This window comes from Salvelinus fontinalis, chromosome 11, assembly GCF_029448725.1.
Source record: "Salvelinus fontinalis isolate EN_2023a chromosome 11, ASM2944872v1, whole genome shotgun sequence".
Classification (NCBI taxonomy): domain Eukaryota; kingdom Metazoa; phylum Chordata; class Actinopteri; order Salmoniformes; family Salmonidae; genus Salvelinus; species Salvelinus fontinalis.
Window position 1 is genome coordinate 20,407,151 of NC_074675.1, and position 22,026 is coordinate 20,429,176.

Genomic DNA, 22,026 nt, shown 5'->3' on the forward strand with positions numbered 1-22,026 from the left:
TGACACGTGGCCAAAAGTATGTGAACACCTGCTTGTCAAACATCTCATTCCAAAATCATGCACATTAATATGGAGTTGGTCCCCCCTATGCTGCTATAACAGCCTCCACTCTTCTGGGAAAGCTTTCCACTAGATGTTAGAACATTGCTGCGGGGACTTGCTTCCATTCAGCCACAAGTGCATCAGTGAGGTCGGGCACTGATGTTGGGCGTTTAGGCCTGGCTCGCAGTCAGCATTCCAATTCATTCTGGGGTTGAGGTCAGGGCTCTGTGCAGGCCAGTCAAGTTCTTCCACACCGATCTCGACAAATCAAACCCACCCCAACCCCCCCATGCTCTAACAAATTCCCACCCCAAAAGCAGGCTTGATATACAATCAGTAATATAATCAAATAGTTAAAAAAAATACAAAGATATTATAAAACAAACATTTTGAGTAAAAATAATGATACATTCTAATGTTGGTTGGTTTATGGAGTTGTGAAATTACCTGTGTTCCTGTCTTCTACAAAGGATAGGTAAAGGTTGCCAGATATTATAAAATGTAATTGCAGATCCCCTAACGGAGTAGCGTATTTTCTCTAGCTTGATGTTGCATAACTTCCTATTATCCAATGGTTAAAAGTAGGAGGAAACCGATCCTTCCACTTAAAGTGCTTTGAAAGGTTGGTAATGGCCCACATCAACACTATTATCCCAGAAACCCTAGACCCACTCCAATTTGCATACTGCCCAAACAGATCCACAGATGATGCAATCTCTATTGCACTCCACACTGCCCTTTCCCACCTGGACAAAAGGAACAGTTATGTGAGAATGCTATTCATTGACTACAGCTCAGTGTTCAACACCATAGTGCCTTCAAAGCTCATCACTAAGCTAAGGATCCAGGGACTAAACACCTCCCTCTGCAACTGGATCCTGGACTTCCTGACGGGCCGCCCCCAGGTGGTGAGGGGAGGTAGAAACATCTGCCACGCTGATCCTCAACACTGGAGCTCCCCAGGGGTGCGTGCTCAGTCCCCTCCTGTACTCCCTGTTCACCCACGACTGCATGGCCAGGCACGACTCCAAACCCATCATTAAGTTTTCAGATGACAACAGTGGTAGGCCTGATCACCGACAACGACGAGACAGCCTATAGGGAGGTGGTCAGAGACCTAGCCGGGTGGTGCCAGAATAACAACCTATCCCTCAACGTAACCAAGACTAAGGAGACTATTGTGGACTTCATGAAAAGGAGGGCCGAGCTTGCCCCCTCATCGACGGGGTTGTAGTGGAGCAGATTGAGAGCTTCAAGTTCCTTGGTGTCCACATCAATGACAAACTAGAATGGTCCAAACACACCAAGACAGCCGTGAAGAGGGCACGGCAAAGCCTATTCCCTCTCAGGAAACTAAAAAGATTTGTCATGGGTCCTGAGATCCTCAAAATGTCCTACAGCTGCAACATCGAGAGCATCCTGACTGGTTGCATCACTGCCTGGTACGGCAATTGCTCGGCCTCTGACCGCAAGGCACTACAGACGGTAGTGCGTACAACCCAGTACATCACTGGGGCTAAGCTGCCTGCCATCCAGGACCTCTACACCAGGCGGTGTCAGAGGAAGGCCTTAAAAATTGTCAAAGACCCCAGCCCCCCAGTCATAGACTGTTCTCTCTTCTACCGCATGGCAAGCGGTACCGGAGTGCCAAGTCTAGGACAAAAAGGCTTCTCAACAGCTTTTTACTGTTTTATTTCTTTACCTACCTATTGTTCACCTAATACCTTTTTTGCACTATTGGTTAGAGCCTGTAATTAAGCATTTTCACTGTAAGGTCTACACATGTTGTATTCGGCGCACGTGACAAATAAACATGTTGCCCATAGAACGGTTTAGGCCTTCTGTGGTGCCCCTCCGAATAATGCAATAAACACAGAAAGTTCTCTAGGTCTCTCCAGTAACTTAGAAAATGTATTTAAAAAATTATATCCAGAAATGTGTCAATTTCAGGCATGTACAAAACGTGTAATCAAGTAGCAGGAGCCTGCTTACATCGGTCACAAGTGGGATATATTTCTGGTCTGATCTTGGATAATTTTGCCTTTGACTAATGCAGCTGATGAACTATTTTAAATTGAATTACAGCATGTCTTAGACACATAGATGAAAAAGGTATTCTCTGAAGCATACGCTGCCAAGTTAAGTCTGAAAGTTGTTCACCTAAATCCTCTTCCCATTGGTTGTTAAGAGAGTTCAAGGTTCAGATTGTGCGAGTTTAATAACGTGTAATGCTCATGGCACAGTAGCCTGCTGCAGATGTGCCCCACTGATGGCGCCGACAGAGATGGTCGCCTCGCTTCGCATTCTTAGGAAACTATGCAGTATTGTGTTTTTTTATGTATTATTTCTTACATTGTTACCCCAGGAAATCTTAAGTCTTATTACATACAGCCGGGAAGAACTATTGGATATAAGAGCAACGTCAACTTACCAACATTACGATCAGGAATACGACTTTCCCAAAGCGGATCCTCTGTTTGGACCACCACCCAAGGCAATGGATCGGGTCCCCCAGTAGGCGGCCCAAAACAACAGCACCGTAGAAGGGGCAGACGGAGCGGTCTTCTGGTCAGACTCCGTAGACGGACACATCGCTCACCGCACCCAAGTATACTACTCGCCAATGTCCAGTCTCTTGACAAGGTAGATGAAATTCAAGCAACGGTTGCCTTCCAGAGAGACATCAGAGATTGTAACATTCACTGTTTCATGGAAACATGGCCCACTCGGCATATGTTATCAGAGTCGGTACAGCCATCCGGTTTCTTCACGCATCACGCATCACGCCAACAGAAACAAACATCTCTCTGGTAAGAAGAAGGGCGGGGGTGTATGCCTTATGATTAACGAGTCGTGGTGTGATCATAACAACATACAGGAACTCAAGTCCTTTTGTTCACCTGACCTAGAATTCCTTACAATCAAATGCCGACCACATTATCTACCAAGATAATTCTCTTCGATTATAATCACAGCCGTGTATATCCCCCGTCAAGCAGACACCTCGACAGCCCTGAAAGAACTTCATAGTATCCAAGATGATCCAAAAAAAGAAAAAAAATCCAAGATGGCGTAGCAGTTCAGACGTCTTCATCTTGTCGTGTCCCGTGTATATATTTTTTTCCTTTGTATTTATATTTTAACATACTCTCCTGGAACCCGCCTCACCCAATGTGGTATGGATCTGCTATTTTCTATACTTTAGAACCGCAACCCCCAACAGAAGCTAGCCAGTTTATTAGCTAATAGTCAGTTAGCCATGGCTACCCGTCAAACAGAGGTTAATACAGGCCCTGCAGCGCCTAGCCCCACTCCCATTCCCCAGGCGCTCTCATTTGTTGATTTCTGTAACTGTAAAAGCCTTGGTTTCATGCATGTAAACATTAGAAGCCTCCTCCCTAAGTTTGTTTTACTCACTGCTTTAGCAAACTCTGCCAACCCGGATGTCCTAGCCGTGTCTGAATCCTGGCTTAGGAAGGCCACCAAAAATTCTGAAATTTCCTGAACTTCCAAAGGGGGCGGAGTTGCAATCTACTGTAGAGACAGCCTGCAGAGTTCTGTCATACTACCCAGGTCTGTGCCCAAACAATTCAAGCTTCTACTTCTAAAAATCTACTTTTCCAGAAACAAGTCTCTCACCGTTGCCGCTTGTTATAGACCACCTTCTGCCCCCAGCTGTGCCCTGGACAACATATGTGAATTGATTGATCTTCAGAGCTCGTACTGTAAGGTGACCTAATAGATATCATCCTGACCAACCTGCCATCTAAATACACCTCTGCTGTCTTCAAACAGGATCTCAGCGATCACTGCCTCATTGCCTGCGTCCGTAATGGGTCTGCTGTCAAACGACCACCCCTCATCACAGTCAAACGCTCCCTAAAACACTTCAGCGAGCAGGCCTTTCTAATCTACCTGGCCCGGGTATCCTGGAAGGATATTGACCTCATTCCGTCAGTAGAGGATGCCTGGTTATTCTTTAAAAATAACTTCCTCACCATCTTAAATAAGCATGCCCCATTCAAAAAATGTAGAACCAGGAACAGATATAGCCTTTGGTTCACTTTAGACTTGACTGCCCTCGACCAGCACAACAACATCCTGTGGCGTACTGCATTAGCATCGAATAGCCCCCGCGATATACAACTTTTCAGGGAAGTTAGGAACCAATATAGACAGGCAGTTTGAAAAAGCTAGGCTTTGCTTTCCTAACAGAAATTTGGATCCTGTAGCACAAACTCAAATAGTTCTGGGACACTGTAAAGTCCATGGAGAATAAGAGCACCTCCTTCGAGCTGCCCACTGCACTGAGGCTAGGAAACACTGTAAATCCACGATAATTGAGAATTTCAATAAGCATTTTTCTACGGCTGGCCATGCTTTCCACCTGGCTACCCCTACCAACAGCCCTGTACTCCACACAGAAACTTGCTCAAACCTCTCCCATTTCTCCTTCACCCAAATCCAGATAGCTGATGTTCTGAAAGAGTTGCAAAATCTGGATCCCAACAAATCAGCTGGGCTAGACAATCTGGACCCTCTCTTTCTAAAATTATCCGCCGCAATTGTAGCAACCCCTATTACTAGCCTGTTCAACCTCTCTTTCGTATCGTCTGAGATCCCCAAAGATTTGAAAGCTGCCGCGGTCATCTCCCTCTTCAAAGGGGGAGACACTCTAGACCCACACTGTTACAGACCTATATCTATCCTACCCTGCCTTTCTAAGGTCTTCGAAAGCCAAATTAACCTCGTCCCACACGGCCAACATCCAGTGAAAATGCAGAGCGCCAAATTCAAATAAATTACTATTAAAATGTAACTTTCATGAAATCATACATGCAATAGATTTCAGATTTCAAAAAGGCTTTACGACGAAAGGACACCAAACGATTATGTTATGTCAGTACCTAGTCACAGAAAAACACACAGCCATTTTTCCAGCCAAAGAGAGGAGTCACAAAAAGCAGAAAGAGAAAAAATGAATCACTAACCCTTGATGATCTTCATCAGATGACACTCATAGGACTTCATGTTACACAATACATGTATGTTTTGTTCAATAAAGTAAATATTTATATCCAATAATCTCAGTTTACATTGGTGCATTACGTTCTGTTTTGCTTCCAAAACATCCGGTGATTTTGGAGAGTGCCACAACAATTTACAGAAATACTCATCATAAATGTTGATGAAAATACAAGTGTTATGCATGGAACTTTAGATAAACTTCTCCTTAATGCAACCGCTGTGTCAGATTTCAAAAAAACTTTACCGAAAAAGCACACCATGCAATAATCTGAGTACAGCGCTCAGAGCCCAAACAAGCCATACAGATATCCGCCATGTTGTGGAGTCAACAAAGTCAGAAATAGAATTATAAATATTCACTTACCTTTGATGACCTTCATCAGAATGCACTCCCAGGAATCCCAGTTCCACAATAAATGTTTGATTTGTTCGATAAAGTCCATCATTTATGTCCAAATACGTCCTTTTTGTTCACGTGTTTAGTACAAAATCCAAACTGACGACGAGTGGGCAGGTCCAGGTGAAAGTTCAGACGAAAAGTCATATTACAGTTAGTAGAAACATGTCAAACTAAGTATAGAATCAATTTTTAGGATGTTTTTATCATAAATCTTCAATAACGTTCCAACCAGAGAATTCCTTTGTCTGTAGAATTGCAATGGAACGCAAGCTAACTCTCACGTGAACGCGCATGACCAGCTCATGCAACTCTGGCAGACCTCTGACTCATTCAGCTCCCATTCCCCCCTCCTTCAAAGTAGAAGCATCAAACAAGGTTCTAAAGACTGTTGACATCTAGTGGAAGCCTTATGAAGTGCAATATGACCCCATAGACACTATATTTGATAGGCAAAGAGTTGAAAAACTACAAACCTCAGATTTCCCACTTCCTGGTGGATGTTTTCTCAGGTTTTTGCCTGCCATATGAGTTCTGTTATACTCACAGACATCATTCAAACAGTTTTAGAAACTTACGTGTTTCCTATCCAAACCTACTAATTATATGCATAATCTAGCTTTTAGGACAGGCAGTTTACCCTGGGCACCTTTTTATCCAAGCTACTCAATACTGCCCCCCTGTCCCAAAGAAGTTAACAAACAACTCACCGACCATTTCGAAATCCCACTGTACCTTCTCCGCTATGCAATCAGGTTTCAGAGCTGGTCATGGGTTCACCTCAGCCACGCTCAAGGTCCTAAACAATATCAGAACCGCCATCGATAAAAGACAATACTGTGAAGCTCTGTCAATCACCACTTTCTTATCGGCAGGCTCAACAGCCTTGGTTTCTCAAATGACTGCCTCGCCTTGTTCACCAACTACTTATCAGACAGAGTTCAGTGTGTCATATCGGAGGACTTGTTGTCCGGACCTGTCTGGTTAAACTGTAAACTCTCCTTCCAGACTCACATTAAGTATCTCCAATCCAAAATTAAATCTTTAATCGGCTTCCTTTTTTGTAACAAAGCATCCTTCACTCATGCTTCCAAACATACCCTCGTAAAACTGACAATCCTAACCGATCCTTGACTTCGGTGATGTCATTTACAAAATAGCCTCCAACACTCTACTCAGCAAACTGGATGTCGTCTATCACAGTGCCATCCGTTTTATCACCAAAGCCCCATATACTACCCAGCACTGCGACCTGTATGCTCTCGTTGGCTGGCCCTCGCTTCACATTCGTCGCTAAACCCACTGGCTCCAGGTCATCTATAAGTCTTTGCTAGGTAAAGCCCTGCCTTATTTCAGCTCACTGGTCACCATAGCAACACCCACCCATAGCACACGCTCCAGCATGTATATTTCACTGGTCACCCCCAAAGCCTATTCCTCCTTTGGCTGCCTTTCCTTCCAGTTCTCTGCTACCAATGACCGGAACAAATTGAAAAAAATCACTGAAGCTGGAGACTCATATCTCCCTCACTAACTTTAAGTATCAGCTGTCAGAGCAGCTCACAGATCACTGCACCTGTACATAACCATAATCTGTAAATAGCCCATCCAACTACCTCATCCCCATATTGTTATTATTATTATTTTTTTTATGTTGCTCCTTTGCACCCCAGAATCTCTAGTTGCACATTCATTTTCTGCACATCTATCATTCCGGTGTTTAATTGCTAAATTGTAATTACTTTGCCACTACGGCCTATTTATTGCCTTACCTCCCTTATCCTACCTCCTTTACACACACTGTATATAGACTTTTTCTACTGTATTATTGACTGTATGTTTGTTTATTCCATGTGTAACTCTGTTGTTGTTTGTGTCGAACTGCTTTGCTTAATCTTGGCCAGGTCGCCGTTGTAAATGAGAACTTGTTCTCAACTGGCCTACCTGGTTAAATAAAGGTCAAATAAATATATATGTAAACTGGAAACCACATATCCTGAGGCTACATTTATTGTAGCTGGGGATTTTAACAAGGCTAATCTGAAAACAAGGCTCTCTAAATTTTATCAGCACATCGATTGCGCGACCCGGGCTGGCAAAATTCTGGATCATTGATACTCTAACTTCCGCGACGCATACAAAGCCTTCCCTCGCCCTCCTTTAGGCAAAATTGACCACGACTCCATTATGTTGCTCCCAGCCTATAGACAGAAACTAAAACAGGAAACTCCCGTGCTCAGGTCTGTTCAACGCTGGTCCAACCAATCTGATTCCACGCTTCAAGATTGCTTCGATCACGTGGACTGGGATATGTTTTGGAAAGAATCAGACAACAACATTGATGTATACGCTGATTCGGTGAGCGAGTTCATTAGCAAGTGCATCAGTGATGTTGTACCCACAGTGACTATAAAAACCTTCCTCAACCAGAATTGATGGATTGATGGAAGCATTCGCGCAAAACTGAAAGCGACCACTACTTTTAATTATGGCAAGGCGACCGGAAACATGACCGAATACAAACAGTGTAGCTATTCCCTCAGCAAGGCAATCAAACAAACTAAGTGTCAGTGTAGAGACAAAGTAGAGTCGCAATTCAATGGTTCTGACACGAGACGTATGTGGCAGGGTCTACAGTCAATCACAGATTACAAGAAGAAAACCAGCCCCGTCACGGACAACAACATCTTGCTCCCAGACAAACTAAACAACTTCTTTGCCTGCTTTGAGGACAATACAGTGCCACTGACATGGCCCGCTAGAAAACCTGAGGGTTCTCCTTCATCGCAGCCAAAGTGAGTAAAACATTTAAACGTGTTAACCCTCGCAATGCTGCCGGCCCAGACTGCATCTCTAGCAGCGTCCTCAGAGCATGCGCAGACCAGCTGGCTGGTGTGTTTACGGACATATTCAATCAATCCCTATCCCAGTCTGCTGTTCCCACATGCTTCAAGAGGGCCACCATTGTTCCTGTTCCCAAGAAAGCTAAGGTAACTGAGCTAAACGACTATCGCCCCGTAGCACTCACTTCCGTCATGAAGTGTTTTGAGAGACTAGTCAAGGATCATATCACCTCCATCCTACCTGACACCCTAGAACCACTCAAATTTGCTTACCGCCCCAATAGGTCCACAGACGACGCAATCGCAATCACACTGCCCTAACCCATCTGGACAAGAGGAATACCTACAGTTGAAGTCAGAAGTTTACATACACCTTAGCCAAATGCATTTAAACTCAGTTTTTAACAATTCCTGACATTTAAACCAAGAAAACATTCCCTATCTTAGGTCCGTTAGGATCACCACTTTATTTTAAGAATGTGAAATGTCAGAATAATAGTAGAGAATCTTTTATTTCTTTCATCACATTTCCAGTGGGTCAGAAGTTTACATCCACTCAATTAGTATTTGGTAGCATTGCCTTTAAATTGTTTAACTTGTGTCAGACGTTTTGGGTAGCCTTCCACAAGCTTCCCAGAATAAGTTGGGTGAATTTTGGCCCATTCCTCCTGACAGAGCTGGTGTAAGTGAGTAAGGTTTCTAGGCCTCTTTGCTCACACACGCTTTTTCAGTTCTGCCCACAAATGTTAAATAGGTTTGAGGTCAGGGCTTTGTGATGGCCACTCCAATACCTTGACTTTGTTGTCCTTAAGACATTTTTCCACAACTTTGGAAGTATTCTTGGGGTCATTGTCCATTTGGAAGACCCATTTGCTACCCAAGCTTTAACTTCCTGACTGATGTCTTGAGATGTAGCTTCACTATATCCACATTTTCCTACCTCATGATGCCATCTATTTTGTGAAGTGCACCAGTCTCTCCTGCCACAAAGCACCCCCAAAACATGATGCTGCCACCCCCATGCTTCACGGTTGGGATGGTGTTCTTTGGCTTGCAACCCTCCCCCTTTTTCCTCCAAACATAATGATGGTCATTATGGCCAAACAGTTCTATTTATGCTTCATCAGACCAGAGGACAATTCTTCAAAAAGTACGATCTTTGTCCCCATGTGCAGTTGCAAACCGTAGTCTGGCTGTTTTTGGTAGTTATGGAGCAGTGGCTTCTTCCTTGCTGAGCGGCCTTTCAGGTTATTTCGGTACTTGTTTTACTGTGGATATAGATACTTTTGTACCTGTTTCCTCCAGCATCTTCACAAGGTCCTTTGCTGTTGTTCTGGGATTGACTTGCACTTTTCGCACCAAAGTACGTTCATCTCTAGGAGACAGAACGGGTCTTCTTCCTGAGCGGTATGACAGCTGTGTGGTCCCATGGTGTTTATACTTGCGTACTATTGTTTGTACAGATGAACGTGGTACCTTCAGGCATTAGGAAATTTCTCCTAAGGTTGAACCAGACTTGTGGAGAGGTCTTGGCTGATTTCTTTTGATTTTCCCATGATGTCAAGCATAGAGGCACAGAGTTTGAAGGTGGGCCTTTAAATACATCCGCAGGTACACCTCCAATTGACGTCAATTAGCCTATCAGAAGCTTCTAAAGCCATGACATAATTTTCTGGAATTTTCCAAGCTGTTTAAAGGCACAGTCAACTTAGTTGACCCACTGGAATTGTGACAGTGAATTATAAATGAAATAATGTCTGTAAACAATTGTTGGAAAAATTACTAGTGTCATGCACAAATATGACCCTGGGTCTCGACCCTGCCCTGTGCAACTGGGTCCTGGACTTTCTGACGGGCCTCCCCCAGGTGGTGAGGGTAGGAACAACATCTCCACCTCGCTGAACGTCAACACTGGCGCACCACAAGGATGCTTTCTCAGCCCTCTCCTGTACTCCCTGTTCACCCATGACTGCGTGGACATGCACGTCTCCAACTCAATCATCAAGTTTGCAGACGACACTACAGTTGTAGGCTAATTACCAACAACCACGAGATGGCCTACAGGGAGGAGGTGAGGGCCCTCGGAGTATGGTGTCAGGAAAATAACCTGATCGTGGACTTCAGGAAACAGCATCGACGGGACAGTAGTGGAGAAGGTGGAAAGTTAAGTTCCTCGGCGTACACATCACGGACAAACTGAAATGGTCCACCCACACAGACAGTGTGGTGAAGAAGGCACAACAGTGACTTTCCAACCTCAGGAGGCTGAAGAAATTGGGCTTGTCACCGAAAACACTCACAAACTTTTACAGATGCACAATCGAGAGCATCTTGTCGGGCTCTATTGCCGCCTGGTACGGCAACTGCTCTGCCTACAACCGTAAAGCTCTCCAGAGGGTAGTGAGGATTGCACAACGCATCACCAGGGGAAAACTACCTGACCTCCAGGACACCTACACCACCCGATGTCACAGGAAGTCCAAAAAGATCACCAAGGACAACAACCACCCAAGCCACTGCGTGTTCATCCCGCTATCATCCAGAAGGTGAGGTCAGTACAGGTGCATCAAAGCTGGGACCGAAAAACAGCTCTGTCTCAAGACCGTCAGACTGTTAAACAGCCATCACTAACATTGAGTGGCTGCTGCCAGCATACTGACTCAAATCTCTTGCCACTTTAATAATTAAAAATTGGATGTAAGAAATGTATCACTAGTCACTTTAAACAATTCCACTTTATATCTTTACATACCCTACATTACTCATCTCATATGTATATAGTGTACTCTATACCATCTACTGCATCTTGCCCATGCCGTTCGGCCATCACTCATCCATATATTTATATGTACATATTCTTATTAATTCCTTTACACTTGTGTGTATAAGGTAGTTGCTTTATAAAGATATTTGAAACCCAAATTCCCAAATATTTCTATCTGTGTAGTCACTCTGAAGGGCACATGACTAAAATAGGTTTGCATGGCAGAAGGATTAATAGGCATCAATTCACTTTTTTGTAGGATACCTTTATACCCAGATATTTTACCAAATGTCTTTAGTAGAACCTGGATCTCTGGAAGACCAGTTAAAGAGTCAGACATACAGTGGGGCAAAAAAGTATTTAGTCAGCCACCAATTGTGCAAGTTCTCCCACTTAAAAAGATGAGGCCTGTAATTTTCATCATAGGTACACTTCAACTATGACAGACAAAATGAGGAAAAAAAATTGTAGTATTTTTTATGAATTTATTTGCAAATTATGGTGGAAAATAAGTATTTGGTCACCTACAAACAAGCAAGATTTCTGGCTCTCACAGACCTGTAACTTCTTCTTTAAGAGGCTCCTCTGTCCTCCACTCGTTACCTGTATTAATGGCACCTGTTATCAGTATTAAAGACACCTGTCCACAACCTCAAACAGTCACACTCCAAACTCCACTATGGCCAAGACCAAAGACCATGTCATCCGCATAGAGTGAAACTTTATGCTCTAACCCCCCTCTTAGAATACCTTTGATAGTGGTGGCATTACGTATTGTGATGGCAAACAACTGAGGGGATAGAGTACCCTGTCTTCTCCCACATTGAAGTTGGAAATAGGATGAAAGGTTGTTATTTGTGCACACTGCAGCCATAGAGGAGGAGTAAAGGACTTTGATCCAGGACATAAAATTGGGACTGAATCCAAATTGTTTGAGAGTATAAAATACATAATCCCACTCCACCCGATTTAAACGATTTCTCAGCATTAAGTGATAACAAAATCTCTGGAGTGTCAGATGAAGAGGGATTCTAAAGTATATTATAAAAGACGTCTGATGTTGAAAAAAATAATTACGATTTTTTTATGAAACCAGTTGGATCTGTAGAGATAATGGAGAAAATGACTGACTCAAAACGGCAGGCAATCATCTTCGAAAGTATATTTACATTGCAATTCAGTAAAGAAATTGGTCCTTTTTCAGAATAAGTGAAATACATGCTTGTCTCATTGTTGAGGGTAAAGAGTTTGAGGAGAATGATGTCTCAAATACGGAAAGCAAGAGGAGAGAGTTGATATGATCATTTTTTTAAAGTATTTGCTCGGAAATCCATCGGGTCCAGGGGATTTACCACACTGCATAGATTTAATTTCCAACACAATTTCTTCAACAGAGAAATGTTCTTCTAATTCAGCAACTATCTCAGGTTCAACTGTAGGATATCTAAGTTCTCAAAGGTGTCGAGTAAGGTAACATTACCAGCGGATTCCGAAGTGTGTAATTGTGAGTAAAAGTTATGAAAGCATGAATTGACCTCAAAATCAATACATTTGTTATCCAGCTCGTCAGTTATCATAGGTATGGTTTGATTTGCGGTTCTCTGACGCAGCTAGTGTGCTAGATTTTCCCCTGATTTCTCTCCATGTTCATAATTTTTGTATAGAGATTTACTAATTAGATTTTCAGCTTGTCGAGTTGGAAGAAGATCAAACTCTGTCTTTAGTGTCAAACGTTGTTTTTTAGTAAATCTGCAGATGAAGAGTATGAATATGCCATATCCAAATCCAAGATTTTATTTGTAAATTCCCCTAGGAGTTGAATATTTCACTTCCTTAATCTTGCGCTTTACAAAATAATTTGTCCCCTTAGATGAGCCTTCATTGATTCCCATACTGTTGTAGGGGAATCAGGGCTTTGGTAAAGCTCGAAATAGCTTAACTTCTTATGGCTGCAGGGGCAGTATTGAGTAGCTTGGATGAAAGGTGCACAGAGGTGCCCATAGTAAACTGCCTGCTCCTCAGTCCCAGTTGCTAATATATGCATATTATTATTCATATTGGATAGAAAACACTCTGAAGTTTCTAAAACTGTTTGAATGATGTCTGTGAGTATAACAGAACTCATATGGCAGGCAAAAACCCAAACAGGAAGTGGGAATTCTGAGGCTGGTCGATTTTCAACCAAGATCTTATTGAATTCACAGCGAAACTCATATGGATGAGTTTGAACTTCCTACGACTTCCACTAGATGTCAACAGTTTGTAGAACCTTGTCTGATGCCTCTACTGTGAAGGGGGGCCGAATGAGAGGGAAATTAGTCAGGTCTGCCATGACCTGACCATGCTCTGACCATGCGCGTTCACATGAGAGAGAGCTCTATTCCATCGCTCATCTGAAGTCAATGTAATTCTCCGGTTGGAACGTTATTCGAGATTTATGTTAAAAACATTCTAAAGATTGATTCAATACATCGTTTGACATGTTTCTACTGACTGTTACGGAACTTTTGGACATTTCGTCAGCTTTTAGTGAACGCGCTTCCTGACGTTGGATTTGTTTACCAAACACGCTAACAAAAATAGCTATTTGGACATAAATGATGGACATTACCGAACAAAACAAACATTTCTTGTGGGAGTCCTGGGAGTGCATTCCGACGAAGATCAGCAAAGGTAAGTGAAGATTGATCATGCTTTTGATGAGTTTTGTTGACTGCACAATTTGGCGGATAACTGTATGGCTTGCTTTTGTGGCTGAACGCTGTTTTCAGATTGTTGAATATTGTGTTTGCCGTAAAGCTTTTTGAAATCTGACACAGCGGTTGCATTAAGAACAAGTGTATCTTTAATTCTATGTAAAACGTGTATCTTTCATCAGTTTATGATGAGTATTTATGTTATTTGATGTGGCTCTCTGCAATTTCTCTGAATATTTTGGAGGCATTTCTGAACATGGCGCCAATGTAAACTGAGGTTTTTGGATATAAATATTAACTTTATCGAACAAAACATATATGTATTGTGTAACATGAAGTCCTATGAGTGTCATCTGATGAAGATCATCAAAGGTTAGTGATTCATTTTATCTCTATTTCTGCTTTTTGTGACTCCTGTCTTTGGCTGGAAAAATGACTGTTTGTCTGATTTTGCGGTGTCCTAACATAATCGTTTGTGGTGCTTTCGCTGAAAAGCCTATTTGAAATCGGACACTTTGGTGGGATTAACAACAATATTACCTTTAAAATGGTATGAGATACATGTATGTTTGAGGAATTTTAATTATGAGATTTCTGTTTGAATTTGGCGCCCTGCACTTTCACTGGGTCTTGTCATATCGATCCTGTTAACGGGATTGCAGCCATAAGAAGTTAATTTGAGATGATATAAAAGCGACAAAGGTTTCTTCTGATAACAGTAGTAAGATAACTAGGCTGTGTATTTGGTGTAAGTAGTTTCATAGTAAGAGGAGAATGATCCGAAATGACTATACAGTGGCTTGAAAAAGTATGCGAACACTTAGGAATTACCTGGTTTTCTGCATAAATTGGTCATAAAATTTGATCTGATCTTCTTCTAGGTCACAACAATAGAAAAACACAGTGTACTTACAATAATTTGTGTGTTTATTTTATTTTTCTTGTCTATATTGAACACATAATTTAAACATCCACAGTGTAGGTTGAAAAAAGTATGTGAACCCCTAGGCTAATGACTTCTCCAAAAGCTATTTGGAGTCAGGAGTCAGCTAACCTGGAGTCCAATCAATGAGACGAAATTGGAGATGTTGGTTAGAGCTGCCTTGCCCTATAAAACACTCACAAAATGTGTGTTTGCTATTCACAAGAAGCATTGCCTGATGTGAACCATGCCTCAAACAAAAAAGATCTCAGAAGACCCAAGATTAAGAATTGTTGACTTGCATGAAGCTGGAAAGGCTTACAAAAGTATCTCTAAAAGCCTTGATGTTCATCAGTCCACGGTAAGACAAATTGTTCAGCAATGTTGCTACTCTCCCTAGGTGTGGCTGTCCTGCAAAGATGACTGCAAGAGCACAGCGCAGAATGCTCAATGAGGTTAAGAAGAATCCTTGTGTGTCAGCTAAAGACTTAGAGAAATCTCTGTTACATGCTAACATCTCTGTTTACGAGTCTACGATACGTAAAACACTAAACAAGAATGGTGTTCATGGGAGGACAGCATGGAAGCTGCCACTGGTGTCCAAAAAAAACATTGCTGCACGTCTAAAGTTTGCAAAAGAACATCTGGCGCTACTGGCTACTGGCAAAATATTCTGTGGACAGATTAAACTAAAGTTGAGTTGTTTTGTAGGAACACACAACACTGTGTGGAGAAGAAAAGGCACAGCACACCAACATCAAAACCTCATCCCAACTGTAAAGTATGGTGGAGGGAGCATCATGGTTTGGGACTGCGTTGCTGCCTCAGGGCCTGGACAGCTTGCCATCGACAGAAAAAATATATTCTCAAGTTCATCAAACATTTTGCAGGAGAATTTTAGGCTTTCTGTACGCGAATTGAAGCTCAACAGAAGTTGGGTGATGCAACAGGACAACGACCCAAAACACAGAAGTAAATCAACAACACAATGTCTTCAATAGAAGAAAATGCACCTTCTGGAGAGGCCCAGTCATAGTCCTGACCTCAACCTGATTGAGATGCTGTGGCATGACCTCAAGAGCAGTTCACACCAGACATCCCAAGAATTTTGCTGAACTGAAACAGTTTTGTAAAGAAGAATGTTCCAAAATTTCAAAATTGAGGTTATTGCTGCCAAAGGAGGGTCAACCAGTTATTAAATTCAAGGGTTCACATATACTTTTTGCACCCTGCACTGTGAATGTTCACACGGTGTGTTCAATAAAGACATGACAATAATTGTTTGTGTTATTAGTTTAAGCAGACTGTTTGTTTATTGCAGATATCCAGGTAATTCCAAAGGGTTCACATACTTTTTCTTGCCACTGTAGCTTGATTATCACACTCTGTGATAGGTGGCACAAATCTATTATCGAGGAAAAAGTAGTCTATATGTGAGAATATCTTATGAACTGGTGAGAAAAAACAATACTCCCTAGCTGTGGGATTGTGGAAACACCACGCATCCAATATGCCATATGTCTTGATGAATTGTGGATACTGTCTTTGATGAAAATGATACCTTAGGAGAGCTACGATCCAGATTGGGCGACAGTGCACAATTCATATCACCACCTAGTATTAGGTGGTGTGTCCATGTTTGGTAATCGAGAAAATACATTTGTTTAGAATGAACTGTCATCCCAATTTGGTGCATAAATGTTAGCCAAGATAACAAGATGTATTATACAGTCTTCCTACTACAACAAAGAAACAGCCTGCTGAGTCTGCCTCTATACTTGACATTGCAAACGGTTTGTTTTTACTAATTAAAATGGCTGCTCCTCTAGTTTTAGAATGAAAATTGTAATGATATGATTGACCGATCCACCCTCTTTTTAAACGAGAGTGGTCAAAAGTGTGGCGATGTCTCCTGAAGAAAGGTGATATCTACTTTTAAGGTGATTTAAATGCGAAATAACCTTTTTATATTTCACTGGTTGATTTAAACATTTAACATTCCAGCGAGCAAAAGTGTTTGCGCAACCAGCTGTCCCTCTCATGATTTTAGGCTTAGCAATGTAAATTCAGGTGGGAAAAGGATAATGCCAAATTACAATAAAAAAAAAGCAAATAAAACGTTGAAGAAGAATAAAAAAGATAAACAATACTCTGAAGTCTGGTATGAAAAAGAAATCCCACCCTGGTCACCTAATAGAACAAGGTAACTGCTAACCCCACGCAAAGATATCCACACATAATGTGCTTGTAGTGGGGAATACTAAACCTATCGAGTAGAGAGCCCTGCTGAAATGGTGAAGAATTTAAAACAAGTTGGGCATAATAAATAAGAAATACTTATTTACAACCCAAAACTAGGCTGTTTTTAAAAGAAAGTATGGAACATTTTAAAACATATCTTACAGCAATTACCACTAAGTTACCTGCAACATCTTTAAAGAAATTACGTAACCTAATAATAGTAATACAAAAGAAAGAGAGTCTGCAGTGGTACACACATTCGTCCATTACCCTAATTGCCAAATAGGTGAACATTCAGCCATTTGCTTCGTCTGACCTCTAGAATATTCGCCTTTACGAAGGACATCGCCTTTTCGAGGTCTTGGAACTCTTTCCCGGTGCGGTTGTATGTTATACTGAGCCGGGCAGTAAAAACCACACCATACCGAACGTCGGTCCTCTTGACATCGTTGAAAGTGGCACGTTTATGAGCAACGCTGGGGGCATAGTCTGGGAAGATAGAGATGCGTGCTCCGTTGCATCGAAGTGTGCCAAATTCTCTGGCACGCCGAAGAACATCAATACAATCCTGATAGTAGTGTAATTTAGCCACAATGACACAATGTTTTCCACCAGGCTTTCTTGCTTGAGAGCCCCGTTGTGAGTGGTCTACAAGGACCTCTTTATCCTATTTGAGAGCTTCCTTCAATGACTTTGAGACCGATGAAGTAGAACTTGAGCCCAGGTCCTCAGCTACACCCTTGATCCTGATATTGCATATAACCTTGTAAATGTATGCATTCCTTAAGTCTATCCACATCAGTTTCGAGCTTCTTAACCGTGGTTTGAAACATAGTCGTGTCGTCTGAGCATGTTGGCAAGTCTTGTTCCATGTTGGAGTTTTCTGTCCAGTTCAGTACGAACCATTGCAGTATGCTTTGTGAGTGAGGTCTTGACTTCTTGTAACTCCGACTTAATAAAATTAAAATCCTCACTGAGCGCCTCCTTGAGTTCCAACGTAGATGAAATGTTTGCTCTGAGGGCAGCAAGAATCTCGGCCTTCAAATCCTCGGTGTTCAGTTTTTTTGCTGAGGGGAGGAGCCACTGCACCCAGTTGTTGAATAATTCACTTGTTGAAGAACTCGAGCTCCTCGTCTTGGGCCTAGTGTTTTCTCTTTTGTCAGTGACTCCGCTGAACTTAAACTTTTGCAGGTTATGCGCCATTTACGCATTAAAACAAAAATAAAAATTGAACAAAGTAAAGCACGTCATTCAAAGGCAGTGTTTCATAACACTTTTTAGGTCAAAGCACAAATAAAGTATTAAATAAATGAAATTTCAGCAGTAGCTCGGAAAAACGTGAACTACTCCATGGCTTGCTCACTAGTGCCCCTCGACAAACCATTTCTGTATGGACCTTGCATTGTATAGCACTTTGTGACATCTGCTGATGTAAAATGGCTTTATAAATAAATAAGCCACAAAGTTGGAAGCATAGAATCGTCCAGAATGTATGCTGTAGCGTTAAGATTTCCCTTCACTGGAACTAAGGGGCCTAGTCAATCATGAAAAACTGCCCCAGACCATTATTCTTCCTCCACCAAACTTTACAGTTGTCTGTGTATATATATATGTGTGTGTCTGTATCTATCTATATAGTGTAGGTTTTGAGCGCAATGGAGGGGAATGATGTGTGACATAATATAGTAACATTAGAAAAGCATTATAGACCAAAAGCCATTTTTCTGTCAACTGAATCTGAAATCGTTGTTATGAATGTTTGTTTGGATGCTTTACTGTATGTGCCTAAATTCTGCTGTTTGTAAATTAGATACTAATATAATACACATTATTAATATTAATTAGTTATTCGTTATTTGTTTCGACATCTCACTGTGGGATTCACCAGAATATCCTAAGTAGCTCGAAGGACCAATCATACACTTCTGTCGAAGACGGACAGGTCGAGTGGCGAATTAGGGAGCCCCTCCACTCATACTAAAGAGCCACTCTCCCGACTTGATCTGTTTGACTATTCACAGGTGTGGTGTTAACTTCTTAGTGATCCCTTCGCACGTAACGGGATTGATTTGACAACACCCAGTGAAATAGCAGCGCGCCAAATTCAAAAACAGAAATACTCATAATAATAATTCATGAATCATACAAGTGTTATACATCGGTTTAAATATGAACGTCTTGTTAATCTAGCCACAGTGTCAGATTTCAAAAAGGCTTTACGGCGAAAGCAAACCATGCTATTATCTGAGGACAGCACCCCATCAAACAAACACATGAAAATCACATTTCAACCCGCCAAGCGCGACACAAAAGTCAGAAATAACGATACAATTCATGCCTTACCTTTGAAGATCTTCTTCTGTTGGCACTCCAATATGTCCATTAAACATCACAAATGGTCCTTTTGTTCGATAAATTCTGTCGTTATATCTCCAAAATGTCCATTTATTTGGCGCGTTTGATCCAGAAAAACACCGGTTCCAACTCACGCAACATGACTACAAAGTATCTAATATAGTTACCTGTAACCTTGATCCAAACATTTCAAACGACTTTCCTAAACCAACTTTAGGTATTTCTAAACGTAAATAATCGATAACATTTAAGACGGTATAAACTGTGTTCAATACCGGACAAAAACAAAGTGGAGCGAGCTTTCAGGTCGTGCGCCCCAACCACAACAGTACACTTGACTCGGCCCTCGTTCTGAACAGCCCTACTTCTTCGTTTCTCAAAGGAAAAACATCAACCAATTTCTAAAGACTGTTGATCTAGTGGAAGCGATAGGAACTGCAAGCAAGCAAGTCTATCCAAATTTACCAATTATATGCATATCCTAGTTTCTGGACCTGAGTAGCAGGCAGTTTACTTTGGGCACACTTTTCATCCGGATGTGAAAATAGTGCCCCCTAGCCTTAAGAATTAACCAACGTGTAAGACATTGAATTGAGGTCTGTGCCCTGTGAGATGATTCCTTGAATACAATATGGAATACTATACAGTAGGCCTAACAACAATCTACCACTTGTGTATAATATTGTCTGTATATTGCCATGTAGATCAGTGTCCATTGAACAACAAGAAAGCTTTTGTAATTGAAACAGTTGTCTTGTTTTATACCTGAAAGCACATTTGTTGTGTAAAAGAGCACAACTGTTCCTCTCATTGCTTATCTGGCTGCCTGATGCACTTTCTCTTGAATTCTAGAATTGGAATTTCAGTTAATTTCCCAAATTACTAAATTGACTGAATTAGTCACTTCAACGCTGTCACTGGGGTCTTCTTAGCAGTTTGAGTCCTTCACCCCCACTGGGAGGTAGCCATTTTTGTTTGGTACCCCTACTGGCTCCATGCCTCCCACGCCCTTGGGGGCCAGCATCCTCTCCTGTTCTCTCTTGGTTTGGGGTAGGTCGTTAGAGAGCTGGAGGAGGATGTGAATGCGTTGCAGAGAAGATGAGAAAATTGAATAAAGCATAATGGACTGAGTAGATTGAGACAATGTTAGTAGTAATGTTGTGTATCATAGAGGAATGAAACAATGGTCATAAAAACACTGGACTGAGATAAACTTAAGGTTGCTTGCTTAACCCTAGTTCTCTGATAATATGGGTGAGACATCTAACTGTGGGGTTCACCAGAATAAGTAGCTCGAAGGACCAATTATGCACAACTGTTGGACACAGACAGGTCGCGTGGCGAATGAGGGAGCCCCTGCCCTCATACTAAAGAGTCACTCGCCTGCCATCTGATCACTCTTGAACGTGACAAACTTCCTCACACACATGCAAGTAGGGGAATGTGGTGATGTCACGCTCATAATATTTATTAGAGAACTGGGGTTACACAAGTAACCTTAAGTTCTCTTTAAATGATTTGTATCGACATCTCACTGTGGGATTTGGCCAAGTCCCATATCGCACACGCTCTCTGAAGCCAGGCAGTCTCAATATCTACCCTTAGAGGCCCCTGACACCGAGGACAGTATGAGCCAATGAAGGCGCAGTGACATCTAATCGGTAAAACCTCAAAAGTATGAGGGGATGCCCAACAAGCCACATCACAAATCTCCTGCAAGGAGATGCCCTTGAACAGTGCTCAAGAGGTGGCCATATCTCTGGTGGAGTGAGCCTTTACACCCTCTAGAGGCTGTAACCCCTAGCTATTATAGGCCAAAATAATAGCATCCACAATCCAATGAGACAGCCGTTGATGAGAGGTGCCTCCCCTTGCAGGGAGGCACCCAAGACACAAAGAGTTGGTCACTCTTGCGCAAAGCTCTTGTCCTATCCAAGTATATGCACAACTCGCATACTAGACACAAACGATGAAGCCGCTCCTCTTCTATAAAAAGGCGGGTGTAAAGCCACAAGCTCCAAGGCGCCAACCTTGGGCATAAAAGCGGGTTTGGATAACAAGGTGACCTTGGAAAAGCGGGAAAACTGCATGCATGAATTGAGAACTGACAATTCATGTAGCTCATGCACTCGCTTTTGAGGACATAAGTGCAACCAGTAAAGTGGTCTTAAAAAGGCTGATATTTAATCTCCACGCTTTCCAACACAAAAGGCTGCTGTGAAACAGCCTTAAGCACAATAGACAAATTCCATGACAGGGCTAAAGGCTTGGGAACTGTACGTAAGGTATAGGCGCCCTTCATTAAACAACATGACAGAGGATGTTTTCCCACCGTGTTTTTGTGGAAGCCTATATGACAGGCAGAGATAGCACCTAGATAGACCTTAACAGTTGAGAAAGCCTTCCCTTTGTCCACGTAGAAGCATAACACCTTTGATACAGAGCATTGGTAAAGTATCTGTTTTTGGTCACACCACTTCTCAAAAACCCACCACTTATTTCCATGTAGAAGGGGAAGCCTGTCGCATCCAAATGTATCTTCTCATGGACAAAGCCCAGAGGGCCATTGCTTCCGGGTGAGGGTGGAAAATCTTATTTTTGCTTAGGTCAGCAGATCCCTGCGTAACGGGAGTTGACAAGGCTCGTTGTATTGCCTTGCCATCCCGAGGCTACCAATATGAGGAAAAGCGTAAAGCAACGCCCTTGGCCAAGGGTGTGCAAGCGTGTTCACCCCCAGA